This window comes from Saimiri boliviensis, chromosome 7 (genome assembly GCF_048565385.1).
Source record: "Saimiri boliviensis isolate mSaiBol1 chromosome 7, mSaiBol1.pri, whole genome shotgun sequence".
NCBI classification, from domain to species: domain Eukaryota; kingdom Metazoa; phylum Chordata; class Mammalia; order Primates; family Cebidae; genus Saimiri; species Saimiri boliviensis.
The window spans coordinates 41,627,375-41,641,760 of record NC_133455.1 but is presented as its reverse complement, the minus strand read 5'-3'; the positions used below and the strand labels follow the sequence as shown (position 1 = coordinate 41,641,760).

The 14,386-nt window shown below is 34.5% G+C and overlaps 1 protein-coding gene across 1 annotated transcript in view; it reads right to left on the bottom strand.

Annotated features, from left to right (window-relative positions):
- DCN (decorin) overlaps nt 1-1,720 on the bottom strand; it is a 35,913-nt gene extending 34,193 nt beyond the window's left edge. Inside the window, exon 1 of the mRNA XM_003927877.4 lies at nt 1,540-1,720. The gene's annotated coding sequence lies outside the window, so the exon portion shown is untranslated. The remainder of the gene's footprint in view (nt 1-1,539) is intronic.
- Between the last annotated feature and the right edge of the window lie 12,666 nt (nt 1,721-14,386).

The window sequence follows — 14,386 nt, the reverse complement described above, 5'->3', positions numbered from 1 at the left end:
TTGCTTGTGTGTGTGTGTGTGTGTGTGTGTAAGAGAGAAAGAGAGAGAATGTGTATATGTGTGCATTTAACTCTGACTGTCCTGTGGGGGAAGAAAAAATAGCATATGCGGAAAATTTGTGCAAATTCTTCCATAAAATCATCTCTTTTAAATTAGTCTCATGGTACTTGAAGACTCAGTATCTGAAAACATTTAATGTGAGCTGTCGATGCTGATAATTCCTTTAGTCATTTCCTTATTTCCTCAATTAATTAGACATATAAAGAGCAAAGAGCAGCTGTTCAGGTAGAAACCAAGGAGATTGTTATTGAGATGATATGCTGTTTAAATTTTATTGAAACTGTTTTAAGTAGTCTCAAAATGCATGACACTTTCCACTTTCCAAGATGATAAGTACGAATGTAATATAATTGCTCCACTAAAGCTGGTTGCCATAGTTTACAAACGTTTTACCAAAAATAATAATTTCTTGTTCCTAAAACTACTTAAGCCCATTAAATGAACTGTATCATTCAGATCAACATTTGCATTATGTCATTTATGCCTTTGGTGTCATTTTCAAATACAAAATTTAACCCTCAAGAGATAACTGAAGCTATAAATGCAAAGCAACCTTAAATCTTACAGCACTAGATGATTAAAATCTTCAATAATAATAGATAAAATTTAAAAATAAAGAATAAAAGTAGCATTTATCAGCAAACAAGGGTTACTATAGGAGGCATTTGGCTCTTTTTCTGGTTAGAAAGAGCAACAAGAAAAAAAAAAAGCCACAGGCATTTACATCACTGGGAGCCCACTTACCCAGTGGTCACTGTGTTACCCTGCTTTAAAATTAGAAAATTAACCCACATCCTCATTTTATAGTGAATGTGTCTTAAAATTTCACCTGCAGTGAAAATACTGACTAGGACACTAAACATTTAAGAAATTATACAGCATTGTGAATATCTTAGGCATTTAATAACATAAATATTTTCAATGTTCCTTTTCACTTCTCTGGTGATAATTTCTATTTATTTCTGGAGTTGAAGAAATGTACATTAGATATCTTCAGCTAATCACCAGAGTTCACTTGTTTGGGGGTTTTCAAGTTCTTAAAGCAGACAAAAATTCAGGAGAAAAATACATTTTTAAATATATAGCTCAATTACAAATTTAATGCTACTTTAGAATACTTTTACCACCTCCTAAAGAGCTAAACATTCGTTAATACAAACACGAAAACATCAAGATAGAGAGTCCTGGTGTTAGGTTACAGTTTTTTAGAAAGCATCTTTGCAAAAACAGAAAAGAAAGAAAAGTAAAACAATGCATTCAATCATTTTACCAACTATTTAACGTCTGTTTTCAAACAATACTTGTTTAAAATGCTTCATAAAGACTATAAAAGTTTAACCTTTTTTTTTTGTTTTTTTTTTTTTTGTTTTTTTTTTTTTTTGCGTTTCTTTTTCTCACCAAATAATCTCTTTTGCTCTCAGTTTGACCGAAGTTTTATTAGTCTGTAGCAGAGTTCAGGACAATTATTGAAAACCATACCTTTTAATCCAGGAATTTGCCACGGGAGCCCTCAAAGCTGAGATGTAATTACACTAAATATTCAGCCCAAGTAAAAGAGTTTGCAGGTGTGGAAAGGAGGAGGGGATAGGTGCTGCTCTGTGACTGTCACTAAGTTGAAAACCTCCTGCTTCTACTCCATAGCACAGTTAAAAAATAAGGTTTCCCTCAATGAACGCAATCCCGCTGACACCCACATTAGATCATATGGTAATGATATGTCTCTTGTATTGTAGCCAGAAACTTTATCGGCCTTTTTTTTTTTTCCCTCCCATTTGCTGTATTCTTTTTGCATCTGCTTAAAATTCTAAGCTGCTTATGTAGTACAGTGGAGCAACTTGATTTGAAATTTGTCTTATTGTAGCTTCATTTCCCTAAGACATTGTAACTAAAGGGTTTGTTTCCCCACCCCCATCCCATTCCACTCTCCACCCTTTCTAGCCTTGTTTACAAGTAACATTTATTATACTTCCAAAATGAGATTTTTTTCTTGCTTTCAGGATGTGTAAGTCCAGAAAATGGAATGAAATTAATCTTGTAGTTGTTTTAAATGTGGACTGCAAAAATAAATGAGTACCCTGATGTGAAAGTACTCATTCGGATTCTTACTTGCCTTGGAATGTTTGTGTAAATTCAAGCACTATGCTGTGGAGTTTTTCTATATATTTTGAACATATTTCTAAAGTGTCCTGAAAGCAAGCCATGGTTTTATATGAAAAGTAAGTCATCAATCACTTTTATTAATCATAGTTTAAAATCTTTCTCATTGCTCACCAGTTTTTAAGTAAAACACATGGATAACTAGTAGCTGATAACAATATAGTTTAATCATTTATATATGGAAAATTTTATTTTCATAGATTATATTTTCATGTAAACTAGAACTTTGAAAAGGCAACATAGTCTATGTCCCTTTTCAAATTTCAGTAAATGAAAAGAAAAATAAAACAAAACAAAGAGCAACTACAAGGAAAGGTATTTATTTAGCCACTGGAAATATTTTTTGAGCTTTTATAATTTCCTTGCTGGATGCTGTTAGTTGTCTCTGTGTAGGTCTCTGTGTTTTGACTTGTATCATTATGCTCTGGCCCCTAGGCTGTTACCAGGTGGAAACTGGAAATCAACATCTGTGAAATATGAAAGGATCCTCCTCCCATCCTTCAGCCTCCTTTCTTCCCTCCTCCAGCCATCAAAGTATATTATTCCACAGTAAATATATTTTTTCCTCAATAAAACTTAAAGATATTAAACTCTCGAGTGAGTATCTCAAGGAGGGGGAGGGGTGTTACCACTTTATCGTTTGCCTTATTTCCCAAGCCCAGCCTCCCAGATAAACAATTTGCCCTACTCTCCATCTCCCTGACATTTGATAACCACATATCTAGTTATTCTGATAGTTTAGACAAAGGGGAGCTCTATTGTCTCTGGACCTTGGTGTGAAAGTCCATGATTCCTTTACCTGGAATTGATTAATTTTCTTTTCTGAACTCTCCCTGCATGGCATTGATCTCTTTTTGATGATGTATACTCACTCCTGCCTCATAGTATAATTGTTTAACTACATGTCTAACTCCAAGGGAGGAAAGACATTGTGCTTGTGCTTATAGAATCCCTGCACCCAGAATAGCCATGATATATAGTAAGTTACTAAGATACATTAGCTAAATTAGTAAAGACAATCAAATGACTGGCTATGGACCGTATCCAGACTTGTGTTTTGCCCCACTCCTGGTTTAATATTTATCAAAACTTAACCCTACTGAAGTGTGTATTACAAATAATAGCAATCATTATTACAAGACGGAGAGAAAGAGAAGAAAGTATTAATGAAAAACTAGAAGAGAAATGCAGAGAAGGAAGAGGAGAAGAAAAAGACATAATTTCTTTTTATGTAGATAATTTTACTTTTTTAAGAACAGAACTATTGTGGTTAAGATTTAGATCTTGGTCCTTCTCTTCTGATAGTAAGCTGTATGAAATCAGGCAACTTACTTAACCTCTCTGATTTTCAGTTTCCGTATCTTAAAAATGGATAGAAGTTCTTACTCAACTTATAGTGTTGGAGTGGAGATTAAATAAGGTCAGAACTTAATCCTTATAAGTAAAATCTCCATAAATGATAGCTTTTATTATTTTCTGATATATTTCAAAGCACTCCTTTGAGTTAGACAAGATAAGTCATATTTACAATTTCTGTTTTACAAAGGAGAAAACTGAAGCCCAATGACTTGCCCAAGTTCACAGAGCTGGCAAGAAACAAAGCAGAAACCAATATCCAGGTCTTCTCACACCTTATCCAGTTTTCATTACTAAACTATAATACGTCTTAAGAAAGAGCAAGCAAACTCTTACTCTATAGAAAATTAATTATCAGAATTTTGGGATAGTGCCTTTGCAGACTATTTTACAAACTGTGACCAAGTTACAATGCTTTTGAAACTTTATATTTGTTCAGGAAGAAATAATTTTCTTGTTGTTAATGTTGTTTGGATAGAAACTCACTCACCTCCAAAATCTCAAGCATTTTACCAAACATTATCATATTTAAAAACTGCATCTTTAATCACAAGTTACATATATTGTCACACTCATTTTTTTCAATAGAATAAACTATGTCCCGACAAAGTCATATGCAGTTAAATTACAAAGAGAACATGACACTATTAACCAGAAACCAGGTCTCTTGCAATCTAACATAAAATGGAACAATTTTAAGGCTAGAAACAGCACTGTGCACAGATTACTTAAATTCATTCTGGCTTGGAATGTTTGGGGTAGGATTCCCTGAATCCCTAGCTGTCATATAGATATGCAAAATATTCCAATTCACAGCACATCCTACATCTGCTGTTAAAACCACTTAAACTTCCATTTCTACTGGCAACCCACTAGCTAACAGGGTAACTGCATTCTGCACATTATTAAAGTTCATTTCAGGGCCATTATCTCTCATTGACATCATATACAAAGTGTTTAATTGTACCCGCACATTAAGGATATGAAGAACACCAGAGCTTAGAAAGGTCTCCTTCTGACACCCCTTTACTTTCTAAGAGATCTGGAGGCAAGTGATTATCTTCACAATTCTGATGTGACTGGTTTATTTGTAGACTGACTCTTCAAAGACATATGTGGGTCTGGTGCGAATTATCTGGCTCTATAGTTGCCACTGTAGACAGAGATCTTCCTAGCCAAGCAAGATGGCTAGGGTGGAACTGAGGGTGCCTTGAATACAGAAGAGCTTGAAAGAAAATTTGGTGTAGAAAACTTTTACCTTGGCTATCTTCCCAAGCCTCTATTCTTCTACCCCTCACCATCGCATTCAGTGTCCAGGTACCTTGTACAGGTAACTTAACCTTTGTTCTCCAGGTTTTTAACCTATGAAATGTGAATAGCCACAGTGATATCTTTTTCAAAGGCTTACAGTAAGGTTCAAAGAAGTTTAATCCATAAAGCATTCAGTACTGTACCTGACACATCTCAAACAAGACATGAACATTTGTTGTTGTTTATTCTGCTGCTTCTCTTGTGGTTTTGTTATTACAAACCTTACCTTGGAAACTCCGGTACAATAACCAGACCGCACTTCTTTTATAATCTAATGGGTTTTCTGCCTAACAACCCAAGAAATTAGCTAAACCATGATATAGTTGGAAGAACGAGGCTTTCGGAGTTAGATAAGCTTTGGTTTAAGCCTGGACTTAGTGTTGCTAAATAACAGTCTGGCTTTCTTTATGCATAACATTTTATTGGGCTCCAACCAGCTGAAATCCATTCATGGACTTTATAAGGAAACAGAGACTCCAGGTTAAGAATCGCTACTCTGAGCAGTAAAGTAGAAATGGGAATAGAGACAGGGACAGAACAAGTAATGAATTAAAATAGATTAAAAAGTATCAAGGAGATATTTAGTTCCTTAATTTCCTAACTCTTCTTGAATCCTCTGGAGCCTCTCTTTTGTTGACTGTTAATTTAAAGATTAATTATTATTTCCATAATATTGATCAGTTTGCACTTGGACAGTAAACCAACATTTATTGAATATCGATTAGTCTGCACAAGATACATACCTCTCTGTTAAATACAAGGAAATTTACAATAACTTGTCAATCAATTAATCAGCAAATATAGACTGAGGAAAACTGTGGGAGGAAGTGTTAATACCAGGCCCCATGGAAGACACCAGGAAATACAAAGTGTGATATCAAGGGCATAGCCTCAAGGGAAATATGCTGCATAAGGAGATACAGCATAAACTATAGATTTCTATAACAGTGTTTTAGTATTAGCATACCAGGAAACCTATAATGCATAATTTTTGGCCAAAATAAAATATGATGTAATTAGAATAATTGCCTTAGCAAGTCAGAGGAGGGATTGAAGGAGAGATCACTTTACATTTGAGTGGTTAGGTAAGTGTTTATGCAGAACAAGGTACAATTTGAGCTGAGGGATAAAAAGAATGTGCATGGAGATAAAAGAAATAAATGGCTTTTTATCATGGCAAAATGACACTAACAAAACCTTGGCAATGGGAAAGCAATAAATTAATCGATGTGACTTAAGCACATACTGTCTTTCAAAGAGGCCGTGAATTCTGTTATTTCTTTGAATATTCAGTAACTCCCATGATATCTGACATGTCAAAGCCAAACAATAAATGCATGTTCCGTGTTTTAGGAAATAGCTAAAGGGAGATAAGGAAATAAACAAGGGTAAGGTCTAACTACTTGACATTCTCCCGTGGAGCACTTATCCATTTATTTGTTCATCAAATATTCATTTGGTGATGAACATGTTCCAGTGATTATGCTGGAAGCTAGATGTTATCAAAGGTATCTGAGGGAGGTAATAACATGATCCAATTTTTATTTTAGAAAATCAGATCTAGAAAGTACATGTAGAGTGGTGAAACTAGAGTCAAGGAGACTAGTTAGGAGGTTACAGCTTTAGTCTCAGTGTATTAATATCTTGGTAAGGGGAAGATAGATGAGCATGACAAAAATAGAGCCACTTCTCAGGAAGCTGATGTGATATATTAAAGGGAAAAGTTTGGAGCACTCATTCTGCACCAGGCACTGTGGTACATAGTCAATTTTAAAAGCACAAATAATGTGTGATGAGGTCATGTACTCTGAGCACTGTCTTCTGCACACTCTAGCCAACACTTCTGCCGTTGTAAGTGATAGCAGGAGCAGCTGACTGCTTTGCCTGCATTTTCATCTCCAAGGAGAATATGCTTCCAATGGAAAGGAAGAACAAACAAAAATGACTATGTTAACTAAAGTTCTTCGTGGATGCGAAAATTATGAGAAATTAATCATTCTGTATGAGTTCAACTTTTAGGGTACTAAAATAACACGTTGTTTGAAAGTGACTCTAGTCTGAGCAATGTTGGAAAATCACACTATCTGAATTATAAAATGACAGAAAGAAGGAAAGGTTCACATAGAATTTTCCCCTGATTGGCTCGTTTCTCACATGGGAAAGAACCTTGTGTTGAATGAAGGCTTCTTCCACTGAGTGATGGCAAAATTTTTGACATTTTACAGATGAGATAATGTTTGGAATGTGTGTTCTGGGAGTGAGGGAAAGCTACAAAAGAGAGTGATAAAAGCCAGACATTACCTGGAAGAGTCCTTCCCTGACTCTGCTCCTGCCTTTTTGTGTATCATTTGAATATGCTGCTGAAACCAGGCCTGCTACCACAGACCTGCCAAAATAGACCCTTTCGCAATGGACTACTTCCTTTTACAACAAAGAAAAATGCCCTATATGATGTGAGAAGCTGAGGTCAAGCACAAGAAAAGATAGAATAATGTGCAACGCCTGGCATATGAAAACAAAGAAGACCCTATATTTGTGATTTCCTTCAGCAATGATAAGCTTCTCTTCAGTAGATTTTCAGGAATGTAGCATCATGCCACAGTTCAGCATGCAGACCTAGGGCCAGATTACTTATGTTTGATTCTCAGCTCTGCCACTGGCTATCTGTGTAACCTCAGGCAACTTTCACATTGATAATGCCTGCTTTACATGAGAATAAGATGAGTCAGTAGATGCAAAGGTTTAGAACAAGCCTGTCATATAAGACAAACTCTGTTAAGTTAATGATATGTAAGGAAAATTTCAGAATGGATTGAAGATTTTAAGAGATTGTTTTTTTTTGTTTGTTTGTTTTTTTGTTTTTGATTTTTTCTTCTTGCTTTTTATTCACACGCTAGCCTGAAAGTTATGTCCTGTTTAGTTTGGAGCATTCAAATGCAGGTCATGTCTGTGCAGCATGTATTTACTGTAGAGCCCCTATTTGGTGTGTAAATATTCTCCTTTCAATTTGCCCAGTATCCTAGGAGAAGTAACGCTTCACCACAGAGTACAGCCTTCCAGAATTTAAGTAGGCAAATGAATGAAAAGTTTTATTCTAATGTTGGTACTATAAAATAATGACTTCGTTTAGGAACTTTTTCTACGATAGTCTCAGCCCCTTGAGAACTATTTGATTTGATTCAAGTTGTTCCTTCAAAGGCAATAATTCATCCCTTGCAATTTGCCTTTTTGGGATTTTTTCTTTCATAATTCATGACATGATTTTTGATGCAGATATATATTAACATGACAACAAAGTAAAACATGCTTTCTATTTGAATCATATGAGTGTTTTTATTTTTGGAAACAATCCCATATCTTGAATAAATCCACTTCCACTACCTGAGAAAACAGGCTGCTTGAAAATGATTTATGTGTCCTTTCTTTATAGAAGAATGTCTGAGCTTATTGCTTATAAGAGCATTAAATCACCAATATGCAAGCTTACTTTATAATTATGAGCCTATGGGAATAACAAGAGAAAACTGGGGCATGATCACATTTGGTGTTTCAGGTTTAAATTACTTTGGAGCTTTCTTCATCAAAAGATTGGCTTCTTATGAAACATCTTCATTCCTGGAGGCCAGTTTCAATAACTTTGCTAGCATTACTCATCGTCTAAGACAATTCAAAATCCAACTAGAAGCAGAGTATTTAAGCCTCCCCAAATTCTTTCAATGAGCCAAGAACCATAGAAGTTTGTGCTATCAAAACACACTCTAAATAGGTGATTTGTTAACCCTCTGAATAAGAACATTACGTGCCTGTCACTGGAAAGTAAAACCACATAGGGAAAGCTGCTGAGAGATTACAGGAAATACTGTGAAGATTTTTTTATTCAATTGCACGTGGGTGCAAATCTTGACTGTTGCCTGCTGACAATTAAACTGTGGTAGTACCAAAGTTACATTAACTAGTGTTTAATGATGCCATTGAAAATGTGATGGTTTAAAGGACTCCTTTGTGTATGTATGTTTTTCACTGTGGTAAAAATATACAAAACATAAATTTTACCATTTTACACTTAAGTGCTTATATTCATGGCATTAAGTATATCTACAACGTCATGCAACCATCACTGCTATCTATTTCCAGAACTTTCACTACATCCCGAACAAAGGCTCTGCACCAATGAAATAATAACCCTAGATTTCCTTTGTCCCCATCCCCAATCACTTACAACCTCTATTCTGCTTTCTGTCTTTATAAATTTGCCCATTTGGGGCATCCCATGTAACTGAAATCATACAAGTTTTTAATTTAGAAAATAAGAAAAGCTTTCTATATTTGTTTCTTCGTTTTGTGCTAGATTTTCTTTTCAAATTTCAGTGGGAGGAGAGTGGAATGGGAAGAAACTATCAGAGGCAAGGAAGGAGCCAGCACTATGAGACTTCAAGGGAGAGACTACTAGGAAAGCAGTCCTGGCTTCAGTCAATAAGCACTGGAAATTTGCTGTTTCTTCAAAGGTGCAGTTTGGAGAGGCTTAACATTTTTTTTTATTAAAATCGGTACCAAACAGGAACCTAACAATTAAAATGCATAACTTTTCTGTAGAAAATAATTTGTCAAAGAAGCTTTAATGTCACCAAATGTTTGTTTACAAAATACCCACTGGAGACATAATTTGGAGACCAGCTAAGGTATCTGGAGGGATGGTAGTGACTCCCTATTAACAGGCCGTATTTTAAAATCTCTGATCAGTATTGACAACAGGGCTTCAGTAACATACTTGTCTTGTCACAGCAGTTTTATGAAAAAAGAAGAGGATATATCTTGTGACTATAAAACCCAGTTTAACCAACTTGGCATAGTCAAATAAAAGCTTTACGTTTGGTCTTATGAGAAATATTTTTCCCCGAAAAAACAAGTATTTTTATAGAAGAACTTAATCAATATCTTCCTAAAATAATAAAATCTATTTCTATACAGTGTTTATTTTTTAAATACTGAGTACTTTGAAATTAAAAAACAAATGACTTAAATGTCTAAATTTAAACAACAGAAATAATTTAAATATTATGAAAAGAGTTTTTGAAAAAAATCAGTACTAGACAAAGGTTGCCTAAGGTTACTTTCATTTACAGTTTAAAAACCGTAATTTAGCTCACCCCATAGTTAAATCATGCTAAGGCATCTTAGATGTGACTCCCAGAATGCAAGCTCCATAAAAGCAAGGACATTGTCACTTTCGTTCACTTTTGTGTTTTGCATGCTAAAACAGGCATGGCACACGGTAAACCTAAGTAAATAGTTGTTGACTATTAGCCTTGTAGGAGTCAAGATTCTTCAAACCCCAAGGCATATACATTCAATTTTTCCATGTTACATTCCTTTAAGCAGCTAGAAGAATCTGTCTTTGCTGGGAAAAGCCTGTTAGCTTGGCACTGTTTAAGTCCAAGCTCTACTCAAGCTGAATATCCCTTCAAAATGGTAATTTTTGACATCTCAGTGCATCCAGTGCCTTGCCAGATTCCAGAGTTCAGATTTCACCATCCCAGTTGGCTCCACTCAAAGTCTCACAAATGATCCCCCAGGCACCCACAAATTAAATTGCAAAACCCTACTTGTCTGTAGTTTCTATTGCCTCTCCACTTTTATTTCCGTATCTCAAGGCTTTTGCCAGCTGCAGGATTTCCCCATAACTGGATAATCCTCAAAATGCAGTCAGTCGATTAACAACTTCATAATTTTTTTTCTATTTCTCTGTTATTTATGTAATGATTATTATTATAAATGATGATAAAACCTGCAAAATCATATCATTATAAAGTAGTGATATTTTATGTGATATGTTAAAATACGTATGTAATTATTATAATGAAACTATCCATGTATCATCTAAATTCACATTGCCTACTACCATTTGTATAGATTTTACTTTTTTAAAAAAAAATATTTAATAATTCCTAATCTGATACTCTTAAAAACAAATTCCAAAACTTTGTATTTAACTTAACATTGGGAACAATTAATTCCTAAAAGACATTAGGCATAGAGATATTTGGAAGGTTTCCATCTGAAAACCACTTTAGTTTGCTGAGATGACTTCAGACATATATTCCATATATTCTTAGTTTTCCAACCTTGTAACATCACTCAAACCTCTGTCTTTAATGTCACAAATAATTCCCAGTAACAGTAATATAGTTTAGATATTTGTCCCCACCCAAATTTCATGTTGAAATGTAATCCCTGATCCTGGAGGTGGAGCTTGGTAGGAGCTGTTTGGATCATCAAGGTGGATCCCTCATGAACTGGTTCTGTCTTTACCATGGTGAATGAGTTCTCTTGAGATCTGGTCAATTAAAACTGTGTGACATCTCCCCTGCCACACCACCTCCCTCTCATTCTTGCTCCTATTCCAGCCATGTAAAGTGCTTGCTCCCTCTTTGCCTCCTGCCGTGATTGTGTGATTGTGTGATTTTAAGCTTCTTGAGGCCTCCCAAGGAGCCTAGAAGATTTCAGCATCATGCTTTGTGAAAAGGCTACAGAACCATGAGTAAATTAAACCTCTTTTCTTTATAAATTACCCAGTCTTGAGTATTTCTTTGTAGCAATTCAAGAACAGCCTAATACAAACAGCGATCACAAAGTTACACTAATCTTATGCTTTATGTGTTATTTCTACTACATATGGGCCCCGAACACTCAAACTTCCAAAACGGTATGAAGGTTTATCAAAAAACTAAAAATAGAACTACAATATAATCCAGCAATCCCACTTACGGGTATATACCCAAAGGAATTGAAATCAGTGTGCCAAAGAAATGTTTGTATTCTTGTGTTCACTGCAACACTGTAAGTATGGAAATTATGGAATCAACCTAATTGTTCATCAGAAGATGACTAGATAAAGAAAATGATACACACAAAGGAGTAGTATTCAGCCTTAGTAAAAGAAGAAAATCTTGTCACTTTGAAAACATGCATGAACCTGGAAGACATTATGGTAAGTGAAATGCTCCAGACACAGAGAGACAAATACTGCAGTCTCATTTGTATGTGGAATAGAAAAATGTTGAATTTATAGAAGTAGAAAGTACAACTGTGGCTGTCAGAGGCTGGAGTGCAGGTTGTGTGGAGGAGGCAATGGAGGGATGTTGGTCAAATGGTACAAAATTTCAGCTGAGGAGTACGTTTTTGAGCTATGTTGCACAGCAGTGTGACTATAGTCAATAATGTATCATATTTTTCGAAATAGCTAAGAGAGTAAATTCACTTGATTCAACCATTCACCTTTTACTCATACTAAAAACATCACATCATACCACAAAATGTATAGAATTATGATCTATAATGAAAATAATATTAACTGGAAGAAAACAAAACTTCTAGTGCTTGCCCCACCCCACCCGCAACCATCCCACTTCCCCCTGCATTGCCTGCTCCATCCAAGTTGCAAAATGACAAAGTTTGTGTACAAAGAGGAGCATCCCTTAGAGGAGCACTGCTCTGAGGGTGAGAAGATCCAAAAGAAATATTCAGAACTAGCAGGAGGTAGTAAAAAGACTCCCAAAGCTCAGATGCGAGGTCTGGACAAAAAGAATTACGTGGTGCTTTCTCATCTCACAGTTGGTCAGTTCTACCTTTTGATCTGGAAGTGAACTCATCTCAAATTGGAACACATCTTATACTCAATATACTATCAAATTACATTGTATTGATAGTATATTGAAATAATAGACTTGGCTAACAGATTTATACCCAACTGTTTATATATTGTTCATAGACAAAGGCCAAATGGGCTATATTATAGCATTTTTAATAAAATATAATTAATTGTGATATATTGTAGGGGTTTTCAAACATGCTACCCTTTGAGGATTGAGGGAAAACATGGCTGATTGTTACGCAAACCTCCTACTACTATATAAAAATATAATAGCTCTCATCAGTCATTTTATGGTATGCCTATGAAGAAAGCATATCTGAATTTCTCACATTTACAAACAGCTCTAAAGGAAGGGATACAATCTAATAAATAATATATAAACAAAAATGTATAACATTACATATATCATGTCAATTTATTTTTATTCGAGTCTTAGGCAAATTAAAGAAACAATATTTGTCCAGTTTCCTAAAGCAAAATTAAGGCTATTGAATTTAGATATTTCCTCCTTTCTCATTATGCCTTTGACACTACAAATTTCCTTCTTAGTATCACTTTCACTGCATCTCACATATTTTGATATGCTGTGTTTTCATTTACATTTCAGTACTTCCAATATTTATTAAATTTTCTCTTTAGATGTCTTCTCTGACCCAAATGTTATTCAGGAGTATGGTGTCTAATTCAAATATTTGAAAATTTGCCAACTATCATTCTGTTTTATTTCTATTTTAATCCCATTGGGTATGAGAAAATACTTTGCATGTCATCTAATCTTTTAAACATGTTAAAGCGTATTTGATGTTCCAGAATGTGGTCAATCTTGATTAATGTTCCATGTAAACTTGAGAAGAATTTATACTCTGCTGTTGTCGATTAGAGTATTCTATAAATGTCAATTAGCCCAAGTTGATTGACACTGATCTTCACCTTAAACATATTCTGATTTTCTGCCTGATGACCTATCAGTTATTGAGAGAGAGGTGTTGAAATTGTCTGCTGTAATAGTAAATTTGTCTATTTCTCCTTTCAGTTTTGTCAGCTTTGCCTCACGTTTTTTGACACTGTTTTGGGGTGTATACACATTTGGAAAAAACTAAAATTGATTCTTTCATTATGTAATATGCTTGTTTATCCAAGATAACTTTTTTTGTTCTGAAGTATACTTTGTTAAAAATTAATACAGCTACCTTAGCTTTCTTTTGATTATTGTTAGCACTGATATATTGTCACCCATGCCTACACTTTGAACTGATCTATTTATTTTTAAAGTTGGTTTATATTAGTCAACAAAAAGTTAGGTCTTGCTTTTCTATCTACTCTGATAATCTGTATTTTAAGCGGCGTTTTGACCATTCACACTGATAATTATTATTAATATAGTTGGGTTAAGATCTAACATGCCTGTAACTATGTTGTTGTTGCATTGTTTTTCTTTTTTTCCTTTCTCACTTTCTCTGGTTTTAAGTGAGCATCTTACATGATTCCATTCAATCTCCTGTCTTAGAATATATATATATTTAAATTAATGGTTTACTTAGTTTCCAACATACATTTTCACTAATTTTCATTCAATAACACTATGATTCTTCATTTGTAGTACAGTTTCCTCATAATAGACTATTCCAAACTCCTCTTCCTCTTCCTATGATATTCATTTCATTCACTTCACTTACCCATATTCGGTAATCACATAATAACTTGTGCCTATTATTATTTTAAAGGAATGGTTAATTTTAGATCAAACAAAACTGAGAAAAATAAAATATTTTTATATTTACTTATTTATGATCTTTGAGGCTCTTCTTTTGTGTATGTAATCAAAGCTTGTGACATATATTATTTTATAGC